Raw genomic sequence first — 19,026 nt, 5'->3', positions numbered from 1 at the left:
CCTACTGAGTGGTACAAAAACCTGTGAAGACGTTTGGCGTTATTTCAAGCGACCCCTTCAGTTACATACGCTCTCTGCTGATGACGGCCGAATGCCAGAAACACGTGTCCAGAGATACAGCACTCGCTGCACCTACATTAGGTGAAAGACTTTCTACAGCGATACGGCACTTGCTGCACCTACTAAGGGTGAATAATTTTTTTTTAAATTCACGCTACTTATATTTAAATGACTGCATTTACCATGATGCATTGGGGCTATTTTCCGCTTGAATGCAAGGCAGTGTGCTCCCTTTTTCTTTTTGGATGTCTAAATGACGGCTCCCGTGAGCCTCTTGCTGACGAGCACTGGCGATGCACCTGTGCGCCTACTGAGTGGTACAAAAACCTGTGAAGACGTTTGGCGGCATTTCAAGTGACCCCTTCAGTTACATACGCTCTCTGCTGATGACGGCCGAAAGCCAGAAACATGTGTCCAGGGATACGGCACTCGCTGCACCTACCTTAGGTGAAAGACTTTCTACAGCGATACGGCACTTGCTGCACCTACTTAGGGTGAATAATTTTTTGAAAAATTCTCGCTATTTATATTTAAATGACTGCATTTACCATGATGTCTTGGGGCTATTTTCCGCTTGAATGCAAGGCAGTGTGCTCCCTTTTTCTTTTTGGATGTCTAAATGACGGCTCCCTTGAGCCTCTTGCTGACGAGCACTGGCGATGCACCTGTGCGCCTACTGAGTGGTACAAAAACCTGTGAAGACGTTTGGTGGCATTTCAAGCGACCCCTTCAGTTACATACGCTCTCTGCTGATGACGGCCGAAAGCCAGAAACACGTGTCTAGAGATAGGGCACTCGCTGCACCTACCTTAGGTGAAAGACTTTTTACAGCGATACGGCACTTGCTGCACCTACTTAGGGTGAATAATTTTTTTTAAAATTCTCGCTATTTATATTTAAATGACTGCATTTACCATGATGCCTTGGGGCTATTTTCCCCTTGAATGCAAGGCAGTGTGCTCCCTTTTTCTTTTTGGATGTATAAATGACGGCTCCCGTGATCCTCTAGCTGACGAGCACTGGCGATGCACCTGTGCGCCTACTGAGTGGTACAAAAACCTGTGAAGACGTTTGGCGTCATTTCAAGCGACCCCTTCAGTTACATACGCTCTCTGCTGATGACGGCCGAATGCCAGAAACACGTTTCCAGAGATACGGCACTCGCTGCACCTACCTTAGGTGAAAGACTTTCTACAGCGATACGGCACTTGCTGCACCTACTAAGGGTGAATAATTTTTTAAAAAATTCACGCTATTTATATTTAAATGACTGCATTTACCATGATGCCTTGGGGCTATTTTCCGCTTGAATGCAAGGCAGTGTGCTCCCTTTTTCTTTTTGGATGTCTAAATGACGGCTCCCGTGAGCCTCTTGCTGACGAGCACTGGCGATGCACCTGTGCGCCTACTGAGTGGTACAAAAACCTGTGAAGACGTTTGGCGGCATTTCAAGTGACCCCTTCAGTTACAAACGCTCTCTGCTGATGACGGGCGAAAGCCAGAAACATGTGTCCAGAGATACGGCATTCGCGGCACCTACCTTAGGTGAAAGACTTTCTACAGCGATACGGCACTTGCTGCACCTACTTAGGGTGAATAATTTTTTGAAAAATTCTCGCTATTTATATTTAAATGACTGCATTTACCATGATGCCTTGGGGCTATTTTCCGCTTGAATGCAAGGCAGTGTGCTCCCTTTTTCTTTTTGGATGTCTAAATGACGGCTCCCGTGAGCCTCTTGCTGACGAGCACTGGCGATGCACCTGTGCGCCTACTGAGTGGTACAAAAACCTGTGAAGACGTTTGGAGGCATTTCAAGCGACCCCTTCAGTTACATACGCTCTCTGCTGATGACGGCCGAAAGCCAGAAACATGTGTCCAGAGATACGGCACTCGCTGCACCTACCTTAGGTGAAAGACTTTCTACAGCGATACAGCACTTGCTGCACCTACTTAGGGTGAATAATTTTTTGAAAAATTCTCGCTATTTATATTTAAATGACTGCATTTACCATGATGCCTTGGGGCTATTTTCCGCTTGAATGCAAGGCAGTGTGCTCCCTTTTTCTTTTTGGATGTCTAAATGACGGCTCCCTCTAGCCTCTTGCTGACGAGCACTGGCGATGCACCTGTGCGCCTACTGAGTGGTACAAAAACCTGGGAAGACGTTTGGAGGCATTTCAAGCGACCCCTTCAGTTACATACGCTCTCTGCTGATGATGGCCGAAAGCCAGAAACACGTGTCCAGAGATACGGCACTCACTGCACCTACCTTAGGTGAAAGACTTTATACATCGATACGGCACTTGCTGCACCTACTTATGGTGAATAATTTTTTGAAAAATTCTCGCTATTTATATTTAAATGACTGCATTGACCATGATGCCTTGGGGCTATTTTCCGCTTGAATGCAAGGCAGTGTGCTCCCTTTTTCTTTTTGGATGTCTAAATTACGGCTCCTGTGAGCCTCTTGCTGACGAGCACTGGCAATGTACCTGTGCGCCTACTGAGTGGTACAAAAACCTGTGAAGACGTTTGGCGGCATTTCAAGCGACCCCTTCAGTTACATACGCTCACTGCTGATGACGGCCGAAAGCTAGAAACACGTGTCCAGAGATACGGCACTCGCTGCACCTACCTTAGGTGAAAGACTTTCTACAGCGATACGGCACTTGCTGCACCTACTTAGGGTGAATAATTTTTAAAAAAATTCTCGCTATTCATATTTAAATTACTGCATTTACCATGATGCCTTGGGGATATTTTCCGCTTGAATGCAAGGCAGTGTGCTCCCTTTTTCTTTTTGGATGTCTAAATGACGGTTCCCGTGAGACTCTTGCTGACGAGCACTTGTGATGCACCTGTGCACCTACTGAGTGGTACAAAAACCTGTGAAGACGTTTGGCGGCATTTCAAGCGACCCCTTCAGTTACATACGCTCTCTGCTGATGACGGCCGAAAGCCAGAAACATGTGTCCAGAGATACGGCACTCGCTGCACCTACCTTAGGTGAAAGACTTTCTACAGCAATATGGCACTTGCTGCACCTACTTAGGGTGAATAATTTTTTGAAAAATTCTCGCTATTTATATTTAAATGACTGCATTTACCATGATGCCTAGGGGCTATTTTCCGCTTGAATGCAAGGCAGTGTGCTCCCTTTTTCTTTTTGGATGTCTAAATGACGGCTCCCTCTAGCCTCTTGCTGACGAGCACTGGCGATGCACCTGTGCGCCTACTGAGTGGTACAAAAACCTGGGAAGACGTTTGGAGGCATTTCAAGCGACCCCTTCAGTTACATACGCTCACTGCTGATGATGGCCGAAAGCCAGAAACACGTGTCCAGAGATACGGCACTCACTGCACCTACCTTAGGTGAAAGACTTTATACAGCGATACGGCACTTGCTGCACCTACTTATGGTGAATAATTTTTTGAAAAATTCTCGCTATTTATATTTAAATGACTGCATTGACCATGATGCTTTGGGGCTATTTTCCGCTTGAATGCAAGGCAGTGTGCTCCCTTTTTCTTTTTGGATGTCTAAATTACGGCTCCCGTGAGCCTCTTGCTGACGAGCACTGGCAATGTACCTGTGCGCCTACTGAGTGGTACAAAAACCTGTGAAGACGTTTGGCGGCATTTCAAGCGACCCCTTCAGTTACATACGCTCTCTGCTGATGACGGCCGAAAGCCAGAAACATGTGTCCAGAGATACGGCACTCGCTGCACCTACCTTAGGTGAAAGGCTTTCTACATCGATACAGCACTTGCTGCACCTACTTAGGGTGAATAATTTTTTGAAAAATTCTCGCTATTTATATTTAAATGACTGCATTTACCATGATGTCTTGGGGCTATTTTCCGCTTGAATGCAAGGCAGTGTGCTCCCTTTTTCTTTTTGGATGTCTAAATGACGGCTCCCTTGAGCCTCTTGCTGACGAGCACTGGCGATGCACCTGTGCGCCTACTGAGTGGTACAAAAACCTGTGAAGACGTTTGGTGGCATTTCAAGCGACCCCTTCAGTTACATACGCTCTCTGCTGATGACGGCCGAAAGCCAGAAACACGTGTCTAGAGATAGGGCACTCGCTGCACCTACCTTAGGTGAAAGACTTTTTACAGCGATACGGCACTTGCTGCACCTACTTAGGGTGAATAATTTTTTTTAAAATTCTCGCTATTTATATTTAAATGACTGCATTTACCATGATGCCTTGGGGCTATTTTCCCCTTGAATGCAAGGCAGTGTGCTCCCTTTTTCTTTTTGGATGTCTAAATGACGGCTCCCGTGATCCTCTAGCTGACGAGCACTGGCGATGCACCTGTGCGCCTACTGAGTGGTACAAAAACCTGTGAAGACGTTTGGCGTCATTTCAAGCGACCCCTTCAGTTACATACGCTCTCTGCTGATGACGGTCGAATGCCAGAAACACGTTTCCAGAGATACGGCACTCGCTGCACCTACCTTAGGTGAAAGACTTTCTACAGCGATACGGCACTTGCTGCACCTACTAAGGGTGAATAATTTTTTAAAAAATTCACGCTATTTATATTTAAATGACTGCATTTACCATGATGCCTTGGGGCTATTTTCCGCTTGAATGCAAGGCAGTGTGCTCCCTTTTTCTTTTTGGATGTCTAAATGACGGCTCCCGTGAGCCTCTTGCTGACGAGCACTGGCGATGCACCTGTGCGCCTACTGAGTGGTACAAAAACCTGTGAAGACGTTTGGCGGCATTTCAAGTGACCCCTTCAGTTACAAACGCTCTCTGCTGATGACGGGCGAAAGCCAGAAACATGTGTCCAGAGATACGGCATTCGCGGCACCTACCTTAGGTGAAAGACTTTCTACAGCGATACGGCACTTGCTGCACCTACTTAGGGTGAATAATTTTTTGAAAAATTCTCGCTATTTATATTTAAATGACTGCATTTACCATGATGCCTTGGGGCTATTTTCCGCTTGAATGCAAGGCAGTGTGCTCCCTTTTTCTTTTTGGATGTCTAAATGACGGCTCCCGTGAGCCTCTTGCTGACGAGCACTGGCGATGCACCTGTGCGCCTACTGAGTGGTACAAAAACCTGTGAAGACGTTTGGAGGCATTTCAAGCGACCCCTTCAGTTACATACGCTCTCTGCTGATGACGGCCGAAAGCCAGAAACATGTGTCCAGAGATACGGCACTCGCTGCACCTACCTTAGGTGAAAGACTTTCTACAGCGATACAGCACTTGCTGCACCTACTTAGGGTGAATAATTTTTTGAAAAATTCTCGCTATTTATATTTAAATGACTGCATTTACCATGATGCCTTGGGGCTATTTTCCGCTTGAATGCAAGGCAGTGTGCTCCCTTTTTCTTTTTGGATGTCTAAATGACGGCTCCCTCTAGCCTCTTGCTGACGAGCACTGGCGATGCACCTGTGCGCCTACTGAGTGGTACAAAAACCTGGGAAGACGTTTGGAGGCATTTCAAGCGACCCCTTCAGTTACATACGCTCTCTGCTGATGATGGCCGAAAGCCAGAAACACGTGTCCAGAGATACGGCACTCACTGCACCTACCTTAGGTGAAAGACTTTATACATCGATACGGCACTTGCTGCACCTACTTATGGTGAATAATTTTTTGAAAAATTCTCGCTATTTATATTTAAATGACTGCATTGACCATGATGCCTTGGGGCTATTTTCCGCTTGAATGCAAGGCAGTGTGCTCCCTTTTTCTTTTTGGATGTCTAAATTACGGCTCCTGTGAGCCTCTTGCTGACGAGCACTGGCAATGTACCTGTGCGCCTACTGAGTGGTACAAAAACCTGTGAAGACGTTTGGCGGCATTTCAAGCGACCCCTTCAGTTACATACGCTCACTGCTGATGACGGCCGAAAGCTAGAAACACGTGTCCAGAGATACGGCACTCGCTGCACCTACCTTAGGTGAAAGACTTTCTACAGCGATACGGCACTTGCTGCACCTACTTAGGGTGAATAATTTGTAAAAAAATTCTCGCTATTCATATTTAAATTACTGCATTTACCATGATGCCTTGGGGATATTTTCCGCTTGAATGCAAGGCAGTGTGCTCCCTTTTTCTTTTTGGATGTCTAAATGACGGTTCCCGTGAGACTCTTGCTGACGAGCACTTGCGATGCACCTGTGCGCCTACTGAGTGGTACAAAAACCTGTGAAGACGTTTGGCGGCATTTCAAGCGACCCCTTCAGTTACATACGCTCTCTGCTGATGACGGCCGAAAGCCAGAAACATGTGTCCAGAGATACGGCACTCGCTGCACCTACCTTAGGTGAAAGACTTTCTACAGCAATATGGCACTTGCTGCACCTACTTAGGGTGAATAATTTTTTGAAAAATTCTCGCTATTTATATTTAAATGACTGCATTTACCATGATGCCTTGGGGCTATTTTCCGCTTGAATGCAAGGCAGTGTGCTCCCTTTTTCTTTTTGGATGTCTAAATGACGGCTCCCTCTAGCCTCTTGCTGACGAGCACTGGTGATGCACCTGTGCGCCTACTGAGTGGTACAAAAACCTGGGAAGACGTTTGGAGGCATTTCAAGCGACCCCTTCAGTTACATACGCTCACTGCTGATGATGGCCGAAAGCCAGAAACACGTGTCCAGAGATACGGCACTCACTGCACCTACCTTAGGTGAAAGACTTTATACAGCGATACGGCACTTGCTGCACCTACTTATGGTGAATAATTTTTTGAAAAATTCTCGCTATTTATATTTAAATGACTGCATTGACCATGATGTTTTGGGGCTATTTTCCGCTTGAATGCAAGGCAGTGTGCTCCCTTTTTCTTTTTGGATGTCTAAATTACGGCTCCCGTGAGCCTCTTGCTGACGAGCACTGGCAATGTACCTGTGCGCCTACTGAGTGGTACAAAAACCTGTGAAGACGTTTGGCGGCATTTCAAGCGACCCCTTCAGTTACATACGCTCTCTGCTGATGACGGCCGAAAGCCAGAAACATGTGTCCAGAGATACGGCACTCGCTGCACCTACCTTAGGTGAAAGGCTTTCTACAGCGATACAGCACTTGCTGCACCTACTTAGGGTGAATAATTTTTTGAAAAATTCTCGCTATTTATATTTAAATGACTGCATTTACCATGATGCCTTGGGGCTATTTTCCTCTTGAATGCAAGGCAGTGTGCTCCCTTTTTCTTTTTGGATGTCTAAATGATGGCTCCCGTGAGCCTCTTGCTGACGAGCACTGGCGATGCACCTGTGCGCCTACTGAGTGGTACAAAAACCTGTGAAGACGTTTGGCGGCATTTCAAGCGACCCCTTCAGTTACATACGCTCTCTGCTGATGACGGCCGAAAGCCAGAAACATGTGTCGAGAGATACGGCACTCCCTGCACCTACCTTAGGTGAAAGACTTTCTACAGCGATACGGCACTTGCTGCACCTACTTAGGGTGAATAATTTTTTGAAAAATTCTTGCTACTTATATTTAAATGACTGCATTTACCATGATGCCTTGGGGCTATTTTCCGCTTGAATGCAAGGCAGTGTGCTCCCTTTTTCTTTTTGGATGTCTAAATGACGGCTCCCTCTAGCCTATTGCTGACGAGCACTGGCGATGCACCTGTGCGCCTACTGAGTGGTACAAAAACCTGGGAAGACGTTTGGCGGCATTTCAAGTGACCCCTTCAGTTACAAACGCTCTCTGCTGATGACGGGCGAAAGCCAGAAACATGTGTCCAGAGATACGGCATTCACGGCACCTACCTTAGGTGAAAGACTTTCTACAGCGATACGGCACTTGCTGCACCTACTTAGGGTGAATAATTTTTTGAAAAATTCTCGCTATTTATATTTAAATGACTGCATTTACCATGATGCCTTGGGGCTATTTTCCGCTTGAATGCAAGGCAGTGTGCTCCCTTTTTCTTTTTGGATGTCTAAATGACGGCTCCCGTGAGCCTCTTGCTGACGAGCACTGGCGATGCACCTGTGCGCCTACTGAGTGGTACAAAAACCTGTGAAGACGTTTGGAGGCATTTCAAGCGACCCCTTCAGTTACATACGCTCTCTGCTGATGACGGCCGAAAGCCAGAAACATGTGTCCAGAGATACGGCACTCGCTGCACCTACCTTAGGTGAAAGACTTTCTACAGCGATACAGCACTTGCTGCACCTACTTAGGGTGAATAATTTTTTGAAAAATTCTCGCTATTTATATTTAAATGACTGCATTTACCATGATGCCTTGGGGCTATTTTCCGCTTGAATGCAAGGCAGTGTGCTCCCTTTTTCTTTTTGGATGTCTAAATGACGGCTCCTGTGAGCCTCTTGCTGACGAGCACTGGCAATGTACCTGTGCGCCTACTGAGTGGTACAAAAACCTGTGAAGACGTTTGGCGGCATTTCAAGCGACCCCTTCAGTTACATACGCTCACTGCTGATGACGGCCGAAAGCTAGAAACACGTGTCCAGAGATACGGCACTCGCTGCACCTACCTTAGGTGAAAGACTTTCTACAGCGATACGGCACTTGCTGCACCTACTTAGGGTGAATAATTTTTAAAAAAATTCTCGCTATTCATATTTAAATTACTGCATTTACCATGATGCCTTGGGGATATTTTCCGCTTGAATGCAAGGCAGTGTGCTCCCTTTTTCTTTTTGGATGTCTAAATGACGGTTCCCGTGAGACTCTTGCTGACGAGCACTTGCGATGCACCTGTGCGCCTACTGAGTGGTACAAAAACCTGTGAAGACGTTTGGCGGCATTTCAAGCGACCCCTTCAGTTACATACGCTCTCTGCTGATGACGGCCGAAAGCCAGAAACATGTGTCCAGAGATACGGCACTCGCTGCACCTACCTTAGGTGAAAGACTTTCTACAGCAATATGGCACTTGCTGCACCTACTTAGGGTGAATAATTTTTTGAAAAATTCTCGCTATTTATATTTAAATGACTGCATTTACCATGATGCCTTGGGGCTATTTTCCGCTTGAATGCAAGGCAGTGTGCTCCCTTTTTCTTTTTGGATGTCTAAATGACGGCTCCCTCTAGCCTCTTGCTGACGAGCACTGGCGATGCACCTGTGCGCCTACTGAGTGGTACAAAAACCTGGGAAGACGTTTGGAGGCATTTCAAGCGACCCCTTCAGTTACATACGCTCACTGCTGATGATGGCCGAAAGCCAGAAACACGTGTCCAGAGATACGGCACTCACTGCACCTACCTTAGGTGAAAGACTTTATACAGCGATACGGCACTTGCTGCACCTACTTATGGTGAATAATTTTTTGAAAAATTCTCACTATTTATATTTAAATGACTGCATTGACCATGATGCCTTGGGGCTATTTTCCGCTTGAATGCAAGGCAGTGTGCTCCCTTTTTCTTTTTGGATGTCTAAATTACGGCTCCCGTGAGCCTCTTGCTGACGAGCACTGGCAATGTACCTGTGCGCCTACTGAGTGGTACAAAAACCTGTGAAGACGTTTGGCGGCATTTCAAGCGACCCCTTCAGTTACATACGCTCTCTGCTGATGACGGCCGAAAGCCAGAAACATGTGTCCAGAGATACGGCACTCGCTGCACCTACCTTAGGTGAAAGACTTTCTACAGCGATACAGCACTTGCTGCACCTACTTAGGGTGAATAATTTTTTGAAAAATTCTCGCTACTTATATTTAAATGACTGCATTTACCATGATGCCTTGGGGCTATTTTCCGCTTGAATGCAAGGCAGTGTGCTCCCTTTTTCTTTTTGGATGTCTAAATGACGGCTCCCTCTAGCCTCTTGCTGACGAGCACTGGCGATGCACCTGTGCGCCTACTGAGTGGTACAAAAACCTGGGAAGACGTTTGGATGCATTTCAAGCGACCCCTTTATTTACATACGCTCTCTGCTGATGATGGCCGAAAGCCAGAAACACGTGTCCAGAGATACGGCACTCACTGCACCTACCTTAGGTGAAAGACTTTATACAGCGATACGGCACTTGCTGCACCTACTTATGGTGAATAATTTTTTGAAAAATTCTCGCTATTTATATTTAAATGACTGCATTGACCATGATGCCTTGGGGCTATTTTCCGCTTGAATGCAAGGCAGTGTGCTCCTTTTTTCTTTTTGGATGTCTAAATTACGGCTCCCGTGAGCCTCTTGCTGACGAGCACTGGCACTGCACCTGTGCGCCTACTGAGTGGTACAGAAACCTGTGAAGACGTTTGGCGGCATTTCAAGCGACCCCTTCAGTTACATACGCTCTCTGCTGATGACGGCTGAAAGCCAGAAACACGTGTCTAGAGATATGGCACTCGCTGCACCTACCTTAGGTGAAAGACTTTCTACAGCGATACGGCACTTGCTGCACCTACTTAGGGTGAATAATTTTTTGAAAAATTCTCGCTGTTTATATTTAAATGACTGCATTTACCATGATGCCTTGGGGCTATTTTCCGCTTGAATGCAAGGCAGTGTGCTCCCTTTTTCTTTTTGGATGTCTAAATGACGGCTCCCGTGAGCCTCTTGCTGACGAGCACTGGCGATGCACCTGTGCGCCTACTGAGTGGTACAAAAACCTGTGAAGACGTTTGGCGGCATTTCAAGCGACCCCTTCAGTTACATACGCTCTCTGCTGATGACGTCCGAAAGCCAGAAACACGTGTCCAGAGATACAGCACTCGCTGCACCTACCTTAGGTGAAAGACTTTCTACAGCGATACGGCACTTGCTGCACCTACTTAGGGTGAATAATTTTTTGAAAAAGTCTCGCTATTTATATTAAATGACTGCATTTACCATGATGCCTTGGGGCTATTTTCCGCTTGAATGCAAGGCAGTGTGCTCCCTTTTTCTTTTTGGATGTCTAAATTACGACTCCCGTGAGCCTCTTGCTGACAAGCACTGGCGATGCACCTGTGCGCCTACTGAGTGGTACAAAAACCTGTGAAGACGTTTGGCGGCATTTCAAGCGACCCCTTCAGTTACATACGCTCACTGCTGATGACGGCCGAAAGCCAGAAACACGTGTCCAGAGATACGGCACTCGCTGCACCTACCTTAGGTGAAAGTCTTTCTACAGCGATACGGCACTTGCTGCACCTACTTAGGGTGAATAATTTTGTTTTAAATTCTCGCTATTTATATTTAAATGACTGCATTTACCATGATGCCTTGGGGCTATTTTCCGCTTGAACACAAGGCAGTGTGCTCCCTTTTTGTTTTTGGATGTCTAAATGACGGTTCCCGTGAGCCTCTTGCTGACGAGCACTGGCGATGCACCTGTGCGCCTAATGAGTGGTACAAAAACCTGTGAAGACGTTTGGTGGCATTTCAAGCGACCCCTTCAGTTACATACGCTCTCTGCTGATGACGGGCGAAAGCCAGAAACACGTGTCTAGATATAGGGCACTCGCTGCACCTACCTTAGGTGAAATACTTTTTACAGCGATACGGCACTTGCTGCACCTACTTAGGGTGAATAATTTTTTTTAAAATTCTCGCTATTTATATTTAAATGACTGCATTTACCATGATGCCTTGGGGCTATTTTCCCCTTGAATGCAAGGCAGTGTGCTCCCTTTTTCTTTTTGGATGTCTAAATGACGGCTCCCGTGATCCTCTAGCTGACGAGCACTGGCGATGCACCTGTGCGCCTACTGAGTGGTACAAAAACCTGTGAAGACGTTTGGCGTCATTTCAAGCGACCCCTTCAGTTACATACGCTCTCTGCTGATGACGGCCGAATGCCAGAAACACGTTTCCAGAGATACGGCACTCGCTGCACCTACCTTAGGTGAAAGACTTTCTACAGCGATACGGCACTTGCTGCACCTACTAAGGGTGAATAATTTTTTTAAAAATTCACGCTATTTATATTTAAATGACTGCATTTACCATGATGCCTTGGGGCTATTTTCCGCTTGAATGCAAGGCAGTGTGCTCCCTTTTTCTTTTTGGATGTCTAAATGACGGCTCCCGTGATCCTCTAGCTGACGAGCACTGGCGATGCACCTGTGCGCCTACTGAGTGGTACAAAAAACCTGTGAAGACGTTTGGCGTCATTTCAAGCGACCCCTTCAGTTACATACGCTCTCTGCTGATGACGGCCGAATGCCAGAAACACGTGTCCAGAGATACAGCACTCGCTGCACCTACATTAGGTGAAAGACTTTCTACAGCGATACGGCACTTGCTGCACCTACTAAGGGTGAATAATTTTTTTTTAAATTCACGCTACTTATATTTAAATGACTGCATTTACCATGATGCATTGGGGCTATTTTCCGCTTGAATGCAAGGCAGTGTGCTCCCTTTTTCTTTTTGGATGTCTAAATGACGGCTCCCGTGAGCCTCTTGCTGACGAGCACTGGCGATGCACCTGTGCGCCTACTGAGTGGTACAAAAACATGTGAAGACGTTTGGCGGCATTTCAAGTGACCCCTTCAGTTACATACGCTCTCTGCTGATGACGGCCGAAAGCCAGAAACATGTGTCCAGGGATACGGCACTCGCTGCACCTACCTTAGGTGAAAGACTTTCTACAGCGATACGGCACTTGCTGCACCTACTTAGGGTGAATAATTTTTTGAAAAATTCTCGCTATTTATATTTAAATGACTGCATTTACCATGATGTCTTGGGGCTATTTTCCGCTTGAATGCAAGGCAGTGTGCTCCCTTTTTCTTTTTGGATGTCTAAATGACGGCTCCCGTGAGCCTCTTGCTGACGAGCACTGGCGATGCACCTGTGCGCCTACTGAGTGGTACAAAAACCTGTGAAGACTTTTGGCGGCATTTCAAGCGACCCCTTCAGTTACATACGCTCTCTGCTGATGACGGCCGAAAGCCAGAAACATGTGTCGAGAGATACGGCACTCGCTGCACCTACCTTAGGTGAAAGACTTTCTACAGCGATACGGCACTTGCTGCACCTACTTAGGGTGAATAATTTTTTGAAAAATTCTCGCTACTTATATTTAAATGACTGCATTTACCATGATGCCTTGGGGCTATTTTCCGCTTGAATGCAAGGCAGTGTGCTCCCTTTTTCTTTTTGGATGTCTAAATGATGGCTCCCTCTAGCCTCTTGCTGACGAGCACTGGCGATGCACCTGTGCGCCTACTGAGTGGTACAGAAACCTGTGAAGACGTTTGGCGGCATTTCAAGCGACCCCTTCAGTTACATACGCTCTCTGCTGATGACGGCTGAAAGCCAGAAACACGTGTCTAGAGATATGGCACTCGCTGCACCTACCTTAGGTGAAAGACTTTCTACAGCGATACGGCACTTGCTGCACCTACTTAGGGTGAATAATTTTTTGAAAAATTCTCGCTGTTTATATTTAAATGACTGCATTTACCATGATGCCTTGGGGCTATTTTCCGCTTGAATGCAAGGCAGTGTGCTCCCTTTTTCTTTTTGGATGTCTAAATGACGGCTCCCGTGAGCCTCTTGCTGACGAGCACTGGCGATGCACCTGTGCGCCTAGTGAGTGGTACAAAAACCTGTGAAGACGTTTGGCGGCATTTCAAGCGACCCCTTCAGTTACATACGCTCACTGCTGATGACGGCCGAAAGCTAGAAACACGTGTCCAGAGATACGGCACTCGCTGCACCTACCTTAGGTGAAAGACTTTCTACAGCGATACGGCACTTGCTGCACCTACTTAGGGTGAATAATTTTTTAAAAAATTCTCGCTATTTATATTTAAATTACTGCATTTACCATGATGCCTTGGGGATATTTTCCGCTTGAATGCAAGGCAGTGTGCTCCCTTTTTCTTTTTGGATGTCTAAATGACGGTTCCCGTGAGACTCTTGCTGACGAGCACTTGCGATGCACCTGTGCGCCTACTGAGTGGTACAAAAACCTGTGAAGACGTTTGGCGGCATTTCAAGCGACCCCTTCAGTTACATACGCTCACTGCTGATGACGGCCAAAAGCCAGAAACACGTGTCCAGAGATTCGGCACTCGCTGCACCTACCTTAGGTGAAAGTCTTTCTACAGCGATACGGCACTTGCTGCACCTACTTAGGGTGAATAATTTTGTTTTAAATTCTCGCTATTTATATTTAAATGACTGCATTTACCATGATGCCTTGGGGCTATTTTCCGCTTGAACACAAGGCAGTGTGCTCCCTTTTTGTTTTTGGATGTCTAAATGACGGTTCCCGTGAGCCTCTTGCTGACGAGCACTGGCGATGCACCTGTGCGCCTAATGAGTGGTACAAAAACCTGGGAAGACGTTTGGTGGCATTTCAAGCGACCCCTTCAGTTACATACGCTCTCTGCTGATGACGGCCGAAAGCCAGAAACACGTGTCTAGAGATAGGGCACTCGCTGCACCTACCTTAGGTGAAAGACTTTTTACAGCGATACGGCACTTGCTGCACCTACTTAGGGTGAATAATTTTTTTAAAAATTCTCGCTATTTATATTTAAATGACTGCATTTACCATGATGCCTTGGGGCTATTTTCCCCTTGAATGCAAGGCAGTGTGCTCCCTTTTTCTTTTTGGATGTCTAAATGACGGCTCCCGTGATCCTCTAGCTGACGAGCACTGGCGATGCACCTGTGCGCCTACTGAGTGGTACAAAAACCTGTGAAGACGTTTGGCGTCATTTCAAGCGACCCCTTCAGTTACATACGCTCTCTGCTGATGACGGCCGAATGCCAGAAACACGTTTCCAGAGATACGGCACTCGCTGCACCTACCTTAGGTGAAAGACTTTCTACAGCGATACGGCACTTGCTGCACCTACTAAGGGTGAATAATTTTTTGAAAAATTCACGCTATTTATATTTAAATGACTGCATTTACCATGATGCCTTGGGGCTATTTTCCGCTTGAATGCAAGGCAGTGTGCTCCCTTTTTCTTTTTGGATGTCTAAATGACGGCTCCCGTGAGCCTCTTGCTGACGAGCACTGGCGATGCACCTGTGCGCCTACTGAGTGGTACAAAAACCTGTGAAGACGTTTGGCGGCATTTCAAGTGACCCCTTCAGTTACAAACGCTCTCTGCTGATGACGGGCGAAAGCCAGAAACATGTGTCCAGAGATACGGCATTCGCGGCACCTACCTTAGGTGAAAGACTTTCTACAGCGATACGGCACTTGCTGCACCTACTTAGGGTGAATAATTTTTGGGAAAATTCTCGCTATTTATATTTAAATGACTGCATTTACCATGATGCCTTGGGGCTATTTTCCGCTTGAATGCAAGGCAGTGTGCTCCCTTTTTCTTTTTGGATGTCTAAATGACGGCTCCCGTGAGCCTCTTGCTGACGAGCACTGGCGATGCACCTGTGCGCCTACTGAGTGGTACAAAAACCTGTGAAGACGTTTGGAGGCATTTCAAGCGACCCCTTCAGTTACATACGCTCTCTGCTGATGACGGCCGAAAGCCAGAAACATGTGTCCAGAGATACGGCACTCGCTGCACCTACCTTAGGTGAAAGACTTTCTACAGCGATACGGCACTTGCTGCACCTACTTAGGGTGAATAATTTTTTGAAAAATTCTCGCTATTTATATTTAAATGACTGCATTTACCATGATGCCTTGGGGCTATTTTCCGCTTGAATGCAAGGCAGTGTGCTCCCTTTTTCTTTTTGGATGTCTAAATGACGGCTCCCTGTAGCCTCTTGCTGACGAGCACTGGCGATGCACCTGTGCGCCTACTGAGTGGTACAAAAACCTGGGAAGACGTTTGGAGGCATTTCAAGCGACCCCTTCAGTTACATACGCTCTCTGCTGATGATGGCCGAAAGCCAGAAACACGTGTCCAGAGATACGGCACTCACTGCACCTAACTTAGGTGAAAGACTTTATACATCGATACGGCACTTGCTGCACCTACTTATGGTGAATAATTTTTTGAAAAATTCTCGCTATTTATATTTAAATGACTGCATTGACCATGATGCCTTGGGGCTATTTTCCGCTTGAATGCAAGGCAGTGTGCTCCCTTTTTCTTTTTGGATGTCTAAATTACGGCTCCTGTGAGCCTCTTGCTGACGAGCACTGGCAATGTACCTGTGCGCCTACTGAGTGGTACAAAAACCTGTGAAGACGTTTGGCGGCATTTCAAGCGACCCCTTCAGTTACATACGCTCACTGCTGATGACGGCCGAAAGCTAAAAACACGTGTCCAGAGATACGGCACTCGCTGCACCTACCTTAGGTGAAAGACTTTCTACAGCGATACGGCACTTGCTGCACCTACTTAGGGTGAATAATTTTTAAAAAAATTCTCGCTATTCATATTTAAATTACTGCATTTACCATGATGCCTTGGGGATATTTTCCGCTTGAATGCAAGGCAGTGTGCTCCCTTTTTCTTTTTGGATGTCTAAATGACGGTTCCCGTGAGACTCTTGCTGACGAGCACTTGCGATGCACCTGTGCGCCTACTGAGTGGTACAAAAACCTGTGAAGACGTTTGGCGGCATTTCAAGCGACCCCTTCAGTTACATACGCTCTCTGCTGATGACGGCCGAAAGCCAGAAACATGTGTCCAGAGATACGGCACTCGCTGCACCTACCTTAGGTGAAAGACTTTCTACAGCAATATGGCACTTGCTGCACCTACTTAGGGTGAATAATTTTTTGAAAAATTCTCGCTATTTATATTTAAATGACTGCATTTACCATGATGCCTTGGGGCTATTTTCCTCTTGAATGCAAGGCAGTGTGCTCCCTTTTTCTTTTTGGATGTCTAAATGACGGCTCCCTCTAGCCTCTTGCTGACGAGCACTGGCGATGCACCTGTGCGCCTACTGAGTGGTACAAAAACCTGGGAAGACGTTTGGAGGCATTTCAAGCGACCCCTTCAGTTACATACGCTCACTGCTGATGATGGCCGAAAGCCAGAAACACGTGTCCAGAGATACGGCACTCACTGCACCTACCTTAGGTGAAAGACTTTATACAGCGATACAGCACTTGCTGCACCTACTTATGGTGAATAATTTTTTGAAAAATTCTCGCTATTTATATTTAAATGACTGCATTGACCATGATGCCTTGGGGCTATTTTCCGCTTGAATGCAAGGCAGTGTGCTCCCTTTTTCTTTTTGGATGTCTAAATTACGGCTCCCGTGAGCCTCTTGCTGACGAGCACTGGCAATGTACCTGTGCGCCTACTGAGTGGTACAAAAACCTGTGAAGACGTTTGGCGGCATTTCAAGCGACCCCTTCAGTTACATACGCTCTCTGCTGATGACGGCCGAAAGCCAGAAACATGTGTCCAGAGATACGGCACTCGCTGCACCTACCTTAGGTGAAAGACTTTCTACAGCGATACGGCACCTGCTGCACCTACTTAGGGTGAATCATTTTTTGAAAAATTCTCGCTATTTATATTTAAATGACTGCATTTACCATGATGCCTTGGGGCTATTTTCCTCTTGAATGCAAGGCAGTGTGCTCCCTTTTTCTTTTTGGATGTCTAAATGATGGCTCCCGTGAGCCTCTTGCTGACGAGCACTGGCGATGCACCTGTGCGCCTACTGAGTGGTACAAAAACCTGTGAAGACGTTTGGCGGCATTTCAAGCGACCCCTTCAGTTACATACGCTCTCTGCTGATGACGGCCGAAAGCCAGAAACATGTGTCGAGAGATACGGCACTCGCTGCACCTACCTTAGGTGAAAGACTTTCTACAGCGATACGGCACTTGCTGCACCTACTTAGGGTGAATAATTTTGTGAAAAATTCTCGCTACTTATATTTAAATGACTGCATTTACCATGATGCCTTGGGGCTATTTTCCGCTTGAATGCAAGGCAGTGTGCTCCCTTTTTCTTTTTGGATGTCTAAATGACGGCTCCCTCTAGCCTCTTGCTGACGAGCACTGGCAATGCACCTGTGCGCCTACTGAGTGGTACAAAAACCTGGGAAGACGTTTGGATGCATTTCAAGCGACCCCTTTAGTTACATACGCTCTCTGCTGATGATGGCCGAAAGCCAGAAACACGTGTCCAGAGATACGGCACTCACTGCACCTACCTTAGGTGAAAGACTTTATACAGCGATACGGCACTTGCTGCACCTACTTATGGTGAATCATTTTTTGAAAAATTCTCGCTATTTATATTTAAATGACTGCATTGACCATGATGCCTTGGGGCTATTTTCCGCTTGAATGCAAGGCAGTGTGCTCCCTTTTTCTTTTTGGATGTCTAAATTACGGCTCCCGTGAGCCTCTTGCTGACGAGCACTGGCACTGCACCTGTGCGCCTACTGAGTGGTACAGAAACCTGTGAAGACGTTTGGCGGCATTTCAAGCGACCCCTTCAGTTACATACGCTCTCTGCTGATGACGGCTGAAAGCCAGAAACACGTGTCTAGAGATATGGCACTCGCTGCACCTACCTTAGGTGAAAGACTTTCTACAGCGATACGGCACTTGCTGCACCTACTTAGGGTGAATAATTTTTTGAAAAATTCTCGCTGTTTATATTTAAATGACTGCATTTACCATGATGCCTTGGGGCTATTTTCCGCTTGAATGCAAGGCAGTGTGCTCCCTTTTTCTTTTTGGATGTCTAAATGACGGCTCCCGTGAGCCTCTTGCTGACGAGCACTGGCGATGCACCTGTGCGCCTACTGAGTGGTACAAAAACCTGTGAAGACGTTTGGCGGCATTTCAAGCGACCCCTTCAGTTACATACGCTCTCTGCTGATGACGTCCGAAAGCCAGAAACACGTGTCCAGAGATACAGCACTCGCTGCACCTACCTTAGGTGAAAGACTTTCTACAGCGATACGGCACTTGCTGCACCTACTTAGGGTGAATAATTTTTTGAAAAAGTCTCGCTATTTATATTAAATGACTGCATTTACCATGATGCCTTGGGGCTATTTTCCGCTTGAATGCAAGGCAGTGTGCTCCCTTTTTCTTTTTGGATGTCTAAATTACGACTCCCGTGAGCCTCTTGCTGACGAGCACTGGCGATGCACCT

This window comes from Pleurodeles waltl, chromosome 10 (genome assembly GCF_031143425.1).
Source record: "Pleurodeles waltl isolate 20211129_DDA chromosome 10, aPleWal1.hap1.20221129, whole genome shotgun sequence".
Lineage (NCBI taxonomy): Eukaryota > Metazoa > Chordata > Amphibia > Caudata > Salamandridae > Pleurodeles > Pleurodeles waltl.
This window is presented reverse-complemented; position numbering follows the sequence as displayed.